Consider the following 12,504-nt stretch of genomic DNA (forward strand, 5'->3'; position numbering starts at 1 on the left):
TATTGCCAAACTGCCTTGGTTTGGTTTGGTTTTGGCATACACAAGGCAGTCTTCATTTTTCCCACACACACTAGAAACATTTTCAATTGAACTTCAGTTTTTCTAAGGTCCACATCAAATAGGAAGCTGCCAAAAGCAGAGAAAAGCTGGGCTGGAAAGAATCCCTGATAGAGAGGCACCAAGTGAGGGTTGAACTAATAATGGCTGAATCGATTTATATTCCCATTATCAATTTATGGATCCCCATACCTTCAAAAATGTAGAATATTACTTACTTTTGGATCTTTGTCAATTTGACAGTTGAAAAATGGTATCTCAATGTAGTTTTAAACTGTATTTTTATTATTATGGATGAAATTGAATATCTTTTCAAATATTCAAAAGCCCTTAAATTTTCTTCTCTGAAACTTCTAGTTTTTATCCATTTTTCACTTGGTTGTTGGTTTTATTCTTGATTTGTAAGAGTTTTCTATATATTAAAGAATTCTGTCTTTTGTGTATGATATGGGGACAACATTTCCCCCCAGTTTGCATTTTGCCTTTGCTTTTGGTGTTTGCTGTTGGTTTTTTTCCACGCAGTTTTAATTTTTATACTTAAAATTTATCAATTTTTTAAAATTTATCAATTTTTTAAAATGTTAAGGAGTTGTATGGAAACACAGAACGCACTTTATCTTTTTAATTAGATAATCTATATAAGCCAGGGTTTATTTCCCAGAGGCACTAAGAAAGCAAAGGAGAGTAAGTTAAAAAAAAAACTATCTAAATAATTAGAACCCCAAAGATGTTATTTTTCTATTAAAAAAAGTTTTTCAGTTTTTTTAGTTTGTCATTTAAAAAAAATTTTTATAAATTTTATTTATTTATTTGACAGAACAAGAGAGAGATCACAAGTGGGCAGGGAGTCAGGCAGAGAGAGCGGGGGAAGCAGGATCCCCATTGAGCAGAGAGCCCAATGCAGGGCTCAATCCCAGGACCCTGAGATCATGACCAAAGGCAGAGGCTTAACCCACTGAGCCACCCAGGCACCCAGTTTATCATTTTTTTAAAGGGAAAAATAGATATTTTCACCTTTCCCACTCTCTCTTGCTTTTGCAAAATAGGCAGACACACACACACACACACACACACACACACACACACAAAACACAGAAAAGAGGAGATGTGAAGACGAAAAATGGACAAGGGTTTGAAGCAGCCGAACAGGAGCCTGGGATGAAATTTTTGCATAAGTAGATTCTCATCTTAGAGGAAACCAAATGAACATCTTTTGATCCATCTGTTTCTTTTTTTAAAAGATTTTATTTATTTATTTGACAGAGAGAGAGATCCCAAGTAGACAGAGAGGCAGGCAGAGAGAGGGAGAAGCAGGCTCCCTGCTGAGCAGAAAGCCTGATGCGGGGCTTGATCCCAGGGACCTGAGACCAGGACCTGAGCCGAAGGCAGAGGCTTAACCCACTGTGCTTGCTACCCAGGCGCCTCTTGATCCACCTATTTCTTGATTCTGGATTTTAAATTAGTGGAAGGGCTGCATACTTCTGGTATGAGGGCGAGAACCCCAGGCAAAAGGGTCAACTATGTTTTATTTTTTATTTTTTCCAACAAGGATGTCTATGGATTTTCTCCCTCATACCCTAAATTCCAACTTCCAACCCTTTCTCTACCTCCTATAAACATTCTTTCTTTAGACCATAGCTGAGAAATGTGGGACCCAATCAGTGTTTATGACTGTCTCTGTTGGTAACTCCTACGGCTCCTTCATTGGCCAAAAAATCTTTTCTGAGTTGCTGCTCTTCACCCAACCTCAGTATATCAACTCAATATGTCCAAAATTAGTATGCCTAAAACAAAACTCATGATTATTAGAGTAAAAGCTATTCCTAATACCCAATTTGATTATTTTCATTTATTTACCTAGGAAGTACTGTGAACTGTGCTAGGAAGGATAATAAAGGCCATCCCCAATCTCAAAGCAATTCCAATCTAAAGGTGAAAGACATAAAAACATGTAAATATTCACTAGAAGTAAGAACAAAGTACTGTAAAAGTACAGAGATTATAGCACTTCTGTCCAGAGAAATGAAGAAAACATCAAAGGAGAGATGACATTTGGGTGGCTTTAAAGGGTTTATTAAACAGAATTGGGAGGATCGCACAGGCCAGTAGAGCAGAATGTCAAAGTCATAGTGTATTTTAGAAATACTGAAGGTTCATTGTTGAAGGGAGGGGTTGAGTGGCAAGTAGGCTGAGGATTCATTGCCCTCCACAACCTGCTGCGACCATTGCCACAAGGAAAGAAGCAGAATCAGAAGCAGCAGCCACTACTGTGAGAGCAGGAAGAGACTGGAGATGAGGAAGATGGGAGTCCCATCAGACCACCCAACCTTCTTGACTGTGGCCAATGGAAAGCCTGGTGACACCAAGCCAGCCCCAAACTGGAATTCACCTGCAGGTCCACCATCAATAGAATGGATAAATAAGTTGTTGCGTGTGCAACGGGATGGTATATTGTAATGAACAATCTCATACACACGATGTGGAACGAAAAGAGCCAGACAAAAAAGAATGGAAAAGAGGTTCTCCATTATCAAGGGAACCAATGATTCCACCACAACTGAGTCTCCTACCTCCTTCCTAAGGCAGAAGCTCACTCTGGGAGACTTAAGCATCAGGTATAGCCCATTGATCATGGTTCATGGGGGGCCAATACTGAATCTCCTTTTACCGGGCTAGGCCATAAAGGTCTTTCCAGAGAAGGCTTTTTCCCAAAGAGAAAAAAAAAAAAAAATCCTCAAAGGCTCAAAAGTTGGTTTCTTATCAAGAATATCTGCTCACCCAAAAGATGAACCCCAGGTTATGGAAAACAAATTTGACTACCCTCTCCGCTGACACTGCCAAAAAGGGCCACTGTTGACAGGAGGACCTTTGAGCCTTCTACCATCCAGTATCAACAGACCTTCTGTGTGAGACTGTGCCTTCCCATCCATGCTGGAAGGAGCCCTATGTGACCTAATAGGCATATATTTCCCTGTGGCCCTGTGATGTCTACTATGAGGCTATTCTACTTATCACTGTCAATGACACCCCCATCTGCCACCTCCTCCATTGGGACCCAGAGCCGTTTCATCACTGGTCTGTAGTGTGCACTCCTTTTTTTTTTTTTTTTTTTTTTTTTAAATTAAGCCTCCAGAGACTTGCCTACAGAACCCCATGCCTCCTGGGTCTTCTTCCCCCTCAGCAACTGATTGCTAAACAGGAAACCTCTTTGGTGCTATTTCTTGTGCATGTGTCCACCCAGCCCCAGTACTGCCCTCAATTCCTAAGAGCCAAGGAGCAGTTTTCTACCATTTTTTTCTTCTAGCTTTTGTTTTAAATCCTTTTTATGTGACACGCATCTGCTCCTCTCTCCATGTTGCCAGCTGCTCTGTGAAACGCACCGGGTTGTCTGACCTGGGGTAAGTTTGGATAACTGGTACAGAGCTACTCCCCAAAAGGCGACTCTCCCTGTTTTTGAATTTTATAGTTTCTGTGTCAGTAGCATGATCCCCTGCTGCTCTGGTCTGTGATCACTGTGTCCTGTGAAACTCTGTGTCCCCTTGTAGCCTTTCTCAGTGTCTGTGGCACTTTTGTGACTTCCCAACACTAGAGTAAGGTTTTCTGTCCAAAATGGTGCCCTCCAGATTTTCCGCTCTTCCCAACATGGGAGAACTGTTAAACTTTCCACAAGATTGCCTCCCCGGTTCTCTCCACTCTTCTGTTGGTGTCAGTTTTACTGGGTTTGATAAAGCTCTTTAAAGAGATGCCCTTTAAAGACTCTGACAGGCTTACACCATGTCCTCTCCAACCCATTTTAGTTAGACTATATCATTGTGAGGCTACCAGCCCTTCTGTCTGAATCCTACGAATCTCTACCTGGCCCACATCTGGGTGGAACCTGGACAGTACTGTCACCTTCTTCTCACCTTCTTCCCACATTCCTGGTACTTGCTCCTTTCCTTTCCTTTCTTTTCTTCCTTTCAAGATTTTATTTATTTGACAGAGAGAGAGAGAGACTGCGAGAGAGGGAATACAAGTGGGGGGAGTGGGGGAGGGAGAAGTAGGCTTCCCACTGAGCAGGAAGCCTGATGCAGCACTCCATCCCAGAACCCTGGGATCATGACCTGAGTGGAAGGCAGAGGCTTAATGAACTGAGCCACTCAGGTATCCCGCACTGGCTATTTTCTATGAAAATGGCAGTGAACAGGTTTAGTTTTGAATTGGCCCTAAGGAAATGAGTCAGGAGTTGTGTGGGTAAAAGGAAGGGATGACAGCTATTGGAGAGCTGAGAATAATTTTTTTTTAAGTAGAGTCCATGTCCAACATGGAGCCCAGTGTGGGACTTGAACTCAACAACCTCAAGATCAAGACCTGAGTTGAGATCAAGACCTGAGCTGAGGGGAGCATGGGTGGCTCAGTTAAGTGTCTGCCTTCAGCCCAGGTCATGATCCTGGAGTTCCAGGATCAAGCCCCATGTGGGGCTCCGTGCTCAGCAGAGAGCCTGCTTTTCTTTCTGCCCTTCACCCCGATCATGCTCTCTCTCCTTCTCTAGCCCTCAAAAAAAACAAGCTGAAATCAAGAGTCAGATGCTTGACTAATTGAGCTACCCTGAAAATAAGTTTTCTTTCTTTTTAACATTTCTTTTGGTACAAGTAATAAATGTAGTAGAAACAAATAAAAAATAGGTCGGGGACAGTCTGCAAAGGACCTTAAATGCTAAATCAGGAATTTGAATTTTATCCCAGAAGCAGGAGAAAGCCAATGGAAGCTTTCAAAAAATTAACATAATTAGATATTTTAAAAGTAGAAGATAACTCTGAGGTAATATGAAAGTTGGATTAGAGACTAGATAAAGGTTTCTGAAGACTCTAGGAAGAGTTGATGGTGATTGTACCTAATCAGGGGTGGAAGGAACACAGAAGAGGAGCCCTTCAGATAGGCAGTTAGCAATTGAGGACTCAAGGTCAGGAGTGGGAACTCAACAAACAGACCCTAGAAACAGAGAGCTGCCATACAGATAATTGCTATCAGTACTGGGGAGATTACCTAGGGACTTCCATCACAAAGAAAGTATGTGGAGTAAGAGGGTCAAGGAGGGAAGTCTGAGGAACACCATCATTTGAGAGTCAAGCAAAGAAAGAGGAAAACCTCGTTGCAGAAGAAGGAGCAGTAGGGAGAAATAGGGAGGAAACCAGGAACCTATGGGGTTGTGAAGGCCAAGGGACAGGAGAGTTTGGAGAAATGGGAAGTAGTTAGCAGTTTCAACAGGCAGGAGAGGTAAAATAGGACCATGTGCCATGTAGCAATTAGTCCTTCAAAAAGTGTGGTGAACTAGGACAGAAATCAGGAGGTAGCTGCTAGAAAGGAGGAATGGCAGGAAAGAGACATCTGAACAAGGGATGCCCAGAGGATGGTTTTTTTTCCCTCCAAAGAAATGGAGAGGTGGTGATACTGAAGAGAGGTGATGATTAATGGAAGAAGGTCCTAGAAGGACAGAGAAAGGAGAGAGGAACAGATGGAAGATACATCAATGGAAGAACCTCAGGGCAGGGGCTTGGGGCCCTGGTGACAGCAGAGATCCTTTACCAGCTGTAGACAATTACTTCCAAACTTTTGTTTATGTGGGAAAGAAATAAACTTTGAACTTGGTGTTTAGTGTTTCTTGTCATTTGCAGACAAATGTAATCCTAACTGATACAGGAGAGGACGTTGAAAGAATAAGCAAGCCCCTCTCAAAAGCATGAAGACATGAAAGAACACGGTATGTTCTGAAGACAAGACCAGTCTGCAATTACCAGACTATCGAAAGTGGGAGAGGGAATGGTAAGAAAGGAAGAGGAAAATGTAGACCCAGGTGTGAGGAGCTAAGACTGGATCTTATGGATAAAAACTAGCTACATGAAAGGTTGTTCAATAAATGACGTCTCCATTTCAGCTTTGAATAGATTCTTCTGTGGCAATCTGGAGGGGGCCCATGAAGAGGAAAAACAGGATGCAGGAGAGTGCTTAGAAGTTTCCACTATAGTCCTGGTGAGGGATCATGATGCCTGCAGGGGTGTAGTTAGGGTAGTGTTACAGAAGATGGGGAGACCTAAGAAATACTTAGGAATTAAATCAGTAGGAATTGATAACCAATAGAACGGACAAGTAATTCAGGGTGAAGCTTAGGTCTCTATCTTGCATATCTTTTCTCCATCCCCACTGTTAGTACTTCAATTCAGACAGGCACTACCTCACATATTCATTCAATAAACATTTATTGAGTACCTTCTCTGTGCCAGGTCCTACAGATACAATGGTAAACAAGAGAGAAATGGTCTTTGCTCTCCTAGATCTTAGGACTATCATTGCTGAAAGCTTCATATGTGTTACTTCATTTAACCCTCCAAATACCCTTTAAGTATTACTATGTCCCCACTTTTCAGATGAGGTAGCCCAGTCTAAGAAAGTTGAATAATTTGCTCAAGGTCACTTGGCTAGCTGGTAAGTTATGGTACCAGGAATCATGCACAGATCCACCTTTAAAAGCCATGGTTTTTTTTTGTTTTGTTTTATTTTAGTAGGCTGTACATCCAATGTGGGGCTTAAACTCATGACCCTAGGATTAAGAGTTGCATGTTGTATGGACTGAGACAGCAAAGAGCCCCTAAAGCCATGTTTTGTTTTGTCTTTTAAGATTTTATTTATTTATTTGACAGAGATCACAAGTAGGCAGAGAGGCAGGCAGAGAGAGAGGGGGAAGCAGGCTCCCTGCTGAGCAAAGAGCCCCATGGGATGGTGGGGGCTCCATCCCAGGATCCTGGGATCATGACCTGAGCTGAAGGCAGAGGCTTTAACTCACTGAGTCACTGAGGTGCCCCTAAAGCCATGTTTTTGATCACTTGACTATGATCTCTCTCATGCAATTACAGATAATGTACTAAATACTGTAATAAGGAGTACAGTGCTTTGGATGATTACAGCCTCCTAACTGGACATTCTTTCTACATTTGCATGTTTCTTAAGTGCAGATTGGGGAGAATGTTGGTACCTCCTCTAACTGAGGGCACTTGGAGGAAGAAGATGAGGTTTTGGACAGAAGGTGATACATTTTGGGTCTTAAATATATTGATTTTGAGAAGAAATATCCAAGTAGAGAGATCTAGCAGCAATGTAATAGAGAGATTTGAAATTTAGAGGGATGCAGGGTTGGAGAGAGAGCACTTAACATCACTAATACTTAGAAGTCACCTAAACCAAGGCAGCTGGGTACAGGCTTAAGGAGAGTGGAGTAGATTTAGAATAATTGATTAGAGAAAAAAGAGAGAACTCACCAAGGGCACTCAATTCAAAGATATAATTAAGTTGTATTTAGGGTTAGAGAGAATGAATTTATTGGTTGGTATCAATCTGCATGGTTGAGGGGTTTTCTCTAGCAGCAATAACCAACAAAAGAACAGGAAAACTTGCAAACATTTTATCAGTTTACTAGTTCTTTTCTTTCTCCCACTCTGATTTAAGATCTTGCCTGGGAGTCCCCAGAGCACCCTGAATTTACCTTTGATCTGCTAATGAACACTTGACCTATCAGGTTCTATTTAAGTCCACCTCCCCTTTGGACTTTGAAATCCTCAAAGTTCTTTGAGACTCTGAAAACTCCAAAGTTCTTTGCCTTTTGAAAACCTTTGTTTTTCATAGTTTTTATTCTCTATTATGTACTTGTTCTATCTCTAGGTTAGACTGCAGAGTCTCTGAGGGTGGGAATTGTGACTTTCAACAGTTTTGCAGGAACATTACCTCAGTTCAATGCCTCATCCACAGTATTTCGTTAAACATTTGTGGGATCAACTTTAACCTAGAAGCTGCAAAGTGGAAACCAACCAACTCTCTAATTCTATCAAGCAGTGATTTTTTAAGTTTTCAGACTTGGAATAAACAATTCCCTCCTCTCAACTGTTGTTTTGTTCTATTTTTCATTAAGAGGTAGTTAGGGTACCTCCACCAAGTACATAACATTTTGACTTTGGAGTTTGGACCCTACCAACAGGTCTCTAGACTCTTTGATGATGGAGGAGCTACTAAGCATTTCTTGGTCTGCTGAATTCATATTGGTAAAACTCAAAGGATTGGACCTGATGATTGCTGATGTCCCTTCTTATTCTTAAATCCAAAGATTCAAAAAAAAAAAAAAAAAAAAAAGTGACCAGCACCCTCCCCCCCCACAAAATCCCCAAACAAATAAAAATAAAATAAAATCCCAAAATTCCATGACCCCTGGAAGACCTTTAAACCACATTTGAGAACACTGCCTTATAAAGCACAATTAAAACATGGATTCCAAGTGAAATAATTCAGAGACATAAATACCATATGACTTAAATTATATGTGGAATTTAAAAAACAAAACAAAGGAACAAATAAACAGAAATCAGAAATAGATTCATAAATATAGAGAATAAACTGGTGGTTGCCAGAGGAGAGGAGGTTAGGAGGATGGGCAAAATAGGTCAAAGGGATTAAGAGGTACAAACTTCCAGTTATAAAATAAGTAAGTCAAGGAGCACCTGGGCGGCTCAGTCTGTTAAGCGCTCAACTCTTGATTTTGGCTCAGGTCATGAGATTGAGCCCTATGTTAGCTCCGCACTGGGTGTGGAGCCTGCTTAAGATTCTCTCTCTCCCCCTTCATCAGTGCCCCTTTTTTCCCCCTCCCACAAATGCTTGTGTGCATACTCTCTCTCTCTAAAAAAAATCAATCAATCAAGGGAAAGAAAAGTACAGCATGGGGAATATAGTGGATAATGTAAGAATTTTTTATGATGACACATGGTAGCTGCACTTATGGTGAGCATTTCATAATGTATATAACTGTTGAATCACTATGTTGTATACCTGTATACCTGAATCACTATGTTGTATATACTAATATAATATAATGTCAGCTATATTTAAATAAAAAAAAAAGAAAAACATGGTGCCATGTTTCACAACTGGAAAAATGGCAAATAAATCCCAATCTCTATAAAGTTAGGCTATAATCTATAGAGCATATTACCTCTAAAATGAAGACAGTGATGTTTTATATTTAATTATTGCTTTGACTGCTGAGATGTTTTTCAATGGTAGGCTTATCCAAATATCAAACAAAAGGACACTGTCATTCACTTTGCTAGTAAAAACAGAAGAAAGCTAGAATATGAAACATCATCTCAGATCTCATATGTACCTTGGTAACACTTTCCTTTTTTTTTTTTTTTTTTTTTTTTCAGAAGAGAAATCAAAGAGTGTGACTTACTCAAAGTAACAGAAGTACTAAATGGCAAGGTTTGCAGTAGAATCCAAGGTTTCCAGTCATATACCTTTTTTTAAAAAAACAACCAAATTGGTCAAAAATCGCCTGAAAGACAAAAACAGATGAAGGTGAAATGCCAGTTGGTTGAGTTTAAACAGAGACCTCACTTTGTTCTTTCCAGGTTCAATAATAAACAATTCCGTGATTAGCATGAAAGGCTGGCAGATGAAACATTTGACTCCTAACCGAAAATACTTGTATTTTTGCACGACAGTTAGTAAATCAATTGTAAAAATTAAAGTAAATGGAAAACAGGGAATTAGGAAGCCCAAAACTCAATTTTCCTTCACTCTTTTGGAAGACAGATAGAAAAAACAAAACAAAATCCCCGTGGTTCCCTTCATTAGCAGCCAGGGTGGTGAGTCCCATTGTAAATCCCACTTATAAAGGCTCGTGGCTACCTGCAGAGCCTAGGAGTACCAATCACATTAGTGAAGACACCAGATGACCAAAGGAAGCAGTGAGGGTCTGGGAAAGCTAGTAAACAAAAGGCAGCATTCCAAATGAATGCCATTGCTAGAGTCTGCATTGTAAAATGCCTGGATTTGAGAACCCTAAAGAAGATTAGCTTAAGACAACAAAAGATTCAAACAAGATACAAAGAGCTCATTTTGACACATTAAGAAATTGTCTTTATCAGATCATCAGGTGCTTAAGTGTAATTATTAAAAAAAAAAAAAAATTCCACCTAAGTTGTGTTTGAAGAACTTATCCTAGAAGAATAGGGACCTAAACATGGTTCTAGAATATAACTTGTTCCTAACCAAAATTCATGAACCAGATATGCTGGCCCTTCTCCCTTTTAATCTTCCTGACATTTTGAAGGCTTGTAATGACTTTAGAATTTGTTACACACATCATTTCAAGGTACCACTCTGCTTACAAGTACTAGTCCTTTTAATACCAACTAGAAAAACTTGACTCTCTCCAATTGTACGTGATTCTTTTTCTTCCGTGTTGTTGCCTGTTTTACAAAGAAAATAAGTAAAACTTTAAAGTATGAAAATGAAAGGCAGCAAACATTAGGCCACAGTGTAATTTCCTGGACATTTTCCGTCACTTCCCATGCTTGTTTGGCTCTTGCCGCAAAGTTTGAACTCAACTACAGTTGAGATGCTTAAATTTGAAAATGCGGAAGGAAAACCTTATTGACTTCTGTGTGGAGGAAGCTGATATTTGCTGCTGTTTGTTTTCTCTTGTTCTGAGGGGAGAGTTAGGGAATTATGTTCACAAATTTTGACAACTTCTAATACTGTTTGCCAGTTTTATTCACTAATTATCCATAGTGCTAAGCTGAATAATGCTGATATAAAGTAGAAATAATTACTTATTGAAAGTTCTGTCAGAAGACACAGTCACTGACAAGATGAATACTACTGGGTCAAATGGCCTTCCACTCAATGAAGAATACTCAGGTGTACAGACTGTCAATCAGTCTGAAATTTTACAAATGTATTTAAAGACCCCCTATCAATAACAGATAAGCAGACAGGCAAGAAGGGTTCTGATAATTTAAATAGTCCTAAAAACCTGTAAGTCAAAGTTGAGGAATAATAATAAAATCTTTCCCTGTAATTTCTTTTCTTTTTTTTTTTTTTAAGATTTTATTTATTTATTTGACAGACAGAGATCACAAGTAGGCAGAGAGGCAGGCAGAGAGAGGAGGAAGCAGGCTCCCCGCTGAGCAGAGAGCCCAATTCGGGGCTGGAGCCCAAGACCCTGAGATCATGACCTAAGCCAAAGGCAGAGGCTTTAGCCCACTGAGCCACCCAGGAGCCCCTTTCCCTAATTTTTATTTGAAAATCAATTTCTCATCATATCTCCTCAGTTTGATAATTACTTCTCACCAAGAACACAAGTAGTTCAGCTCCCACTTTCCCTTTGAGAGGTACTCCCATTGTGTTGTGAAACCCGAACAGGCTCATAAGCAAGGCTTACTGACACAGAAGGAAACATTCACATTGAATGAGTGGATGTTACTATTAGGCCAGGTGAAAACTTTGACTTCACGTATGTTCAAGTGGAAACACATTGGCATAGGTCAGTGAGTCTGAACTTCTAACAGCTTCCTGGCTTTACCTCTCCTCTAGGTTTAGAAATTACATAATCATAGCAACATTATTGTAAGACTTAAAATTTTTGTAAAGTCTGTTTAAAAAATATAATCGATCACCCTTGTTTGACAGAAGCACAAGGAAGTAGGAAAGTAAAGAGACTGGTAGCTGAGTCACATTTCAAGTTTACTGCGGACGAGGGGCACAATCCTCACCTCTAACTTCCTCAGACCCTTACTAGTGCTGCAGTTTCTCTAGACTTTTCAATTTTGCCACATAGACAGTGGCAGAAATATGTCTTATTAAGTCAGTACCAGAGTATTTTCTCAGCTCTGAATTTGCTGACTGCATTGGAGTGTCTCCTTTCATTGTCTCAACTGCCCCTTCCCTGTCTCCTTGGTAGTTAAGACGTAGGACCAAGAAGGGCCTGACCTGAGCTGCTTCTAAATCAGTGAAGACAGGTGGTATGGGGAGTGATAAGCCCGGTTCGAATCATGCTCTACCACTTTACAATCATGTGGCTCGAGGGTAGTTGTCTATAAAATGAGAACAATATTTCCTGCCTCATAGGGTTATGGCAGATAATATATGTGAAGCACCTGGCATATACTAGGCATACAATCAGTGTTAATACTCTTCCTTACAGAAATCCCTAACTATAGGAAGAATTATGCTTTTATAGAGTTCTTTTATGTATATGATCTTAGATAATCTTTATTTTTTAAAAAATGTTTTATTTATTTATTTGACAGACAGAGGTCACAAGTAGACAGGCAGGCAGGGGTGGTGGTGGGGGGGGAAGCAGGCTCCCTGCTGAGCAGAGTGGGGCTAGATCCCAGGACTCTGATCTTAGTTAATCTTTAAAAGACTACCACACTCAGAAGTTGCAAGGTACTTGAATGTATGTCCTCTGCCTCCAGAACCAACTTTTTTCCCTATTGGGCTACTATGTGAGCAGCTGTGGTGGCGGAGACCCCATCATATTCCTATATCATCAGCTCCTGTGGGTAGGGATGTGGAGTGGGGGCTGAACTGGGAGGGATCTTAGAAGCAAGCAAATGAAGCAAAAAATAGATACATGATCAA

At 40.3% G+C, this 12,504-nt stretch overlaps 1 protein-coding gene across 7 annotated transcripts in view; it reads right to left on the minus strand.

Annotated features, from left to right (window-relative positions):
- The window catches only part of GREB1L (GREB1 like retinoic acid receptor coactivator), a 272,164-nt gene that overhangs the window by 160,551 nt on the left and 99,109 nt on the right, over nt 1–12,504 (minus strand). For 5 of the 7 annotated variants that reach the window (XM_059138915.1, XM_059138919.1, XM_059138912.1 and 2 more), the window contains one exon: nt 9,308–9,409. The exons of the other annotated variants lie outside the window; for them this stretch is intronic. The gene's annotated coding sequence lies outside the window, so the exon portion shown is untranslated. The remainder of the gene's footprint in view (nt 1–9,307; nt 9,410–12,504) is intronic. 7 annotated transcript variants of the gene reach the window in all.

The sequence above is a fragment of the Mustela lutreola genome, chromosome 11, assembly GCF_030435805.1.
Source record: "Mustela lutreola isolate mMusLut2 chromosome 11, mMusLut2.pri, whole genome shotgun sequence".
Taxonomy (NCBI): Eukaryota; Metazoa; Chordata; class Mammalia; order Carnivora; family Mustelidae; genus Mustela; species Mustela lutreola.